This window comes from Lactuca sativa, chromosome 3, assembly GCF_002870075.4.
Source record: "Lactuca sativa cultivar Salinas chromosome 3, Lsat_Salinas_v11, whole genome shotgun sequence".
In the NCBI taxonomy this organism is placed as follows: Eukaryota; Viridiplantae; Streptophyta; class Magnoliopsida; order Asterales; family Asteraceae; genus Lactuca; species Lactuca sativa.
In genome coordinates, this window is record NC_056625.2 from 38630891 (window position 1) to 38632104 (window position 1214).

General features: G+C 41.3%; 1 non-coding gene across 1 annotated transcript; it reads left to right on the forward strand.

Annotated features, from left to right (window-relative positions):
* Nucleotides 1–683: 683 nt before the first annotated feature.
* Nucleotides 684–790, forward strand: LOC111905252 (small nucleolar RNA R71). The gene has a single exon (XR_002854782.1). It is a non-coding gene; the product is annotated as a small nucleolar RNA R71 (small nucleolar RNA).
* The last annotated feature ends 424 nt before the right edge of the window (nt 791–1214 follow it).

A 1214-nucleotide genomic window follows, 5' to 3' on the forward strand; every position in this document is an offset into this window, starting at 1 on the left:
CAAGTTGGCCGTGTTGCTTCTCAATGTTGAGGATCGAGGCTTGTTGATTCCTCATTAAGGCTTGCTGATATTTCATCATAGCTTGTTGATCCCTTATTGCAACATCCGTTTCATTATGTCTTTTTTTCGACGCCGTTGCAAAACGAGTGAGCATGGATTCAAAATCCGTCTTGTTTTCTTGTACCGACTCTTCTCTTTGATAAAAGCCTCTCGTCTTTTGCTTGTATTTTTCCTACTTCTCCTTCTTGTAACCATCATAGGGTATCCATTCCTTCTTATGTTTTCTCCATTCTTCATCATACCTATCCCCGCTTGAATAACAAACTTGAGCTTTCCGGTTTCCGTTCTCCCTAAGGTCATAATATTTGGTTAGGTGAGGCCCGCTACAGGTATAGCACCCTACACGAATGTCGTGGATGGATTGGTCACTCTTTGTCATCCTACGATCCATGTTATCCAACATGGCCATCATTGCCTCCATAAAATCCAAAACTGAGTTGACTGTTCCTCGAGTTGAGTCATTTCTTGGGTTATGATATTCTCTTGAGTGATTAGAGAATTCTTCAATCAAATTTTTTATGACACTCGATGCTTTCTTTGTAAGTAGTCCTTGGGATTCAAGGAGCTGCCTGGTCGTAACATTTACTCCATTATAGAAGATGGAGACCTCTTTTTGAACATTAAGGTCATTCTGGGGACAATTTCTCAACAAGCCCTTGTATCTCTCCCATGCCTTATAGAGTGATTCTCCTCCCATTTTCTCAAAGTTGGCAATTGCCTTATTCAATTTTGCTACTTTTGATGACAGGAAGAATTGCTCTATGAACTCTTCGCACATCTTGGCCCACATTGTTATGGATCCTGGAGGTAGTGCCTGTAACCAATCCTTCACGACTCCCTTGAACGTAATTGGTAGCATCCTAAGTAGTATAGTCTCACAAGGCACATTCTGAATGTTGAAGTAGTCGGCTATGTCGTTAACCTCGTCAATATGTTTATAGGCATCTTCGTGATCATTCCTGTAGAATGGAATGTCCTTAATCTGGGCAAGTATGTGACCCTTCAGCTCTTTGTTGTTGCAAGAATTGCGGGTTGTACAAGTTCTGGCCTAGTATCGTCACATATACGCTTCTTTTATGTCTCCATGGGTATGTCTGTGATGTCTGCTATCTCTTCTTCTAGGTCATTTTCACTCTCTTTTTCAAATTCGGGTG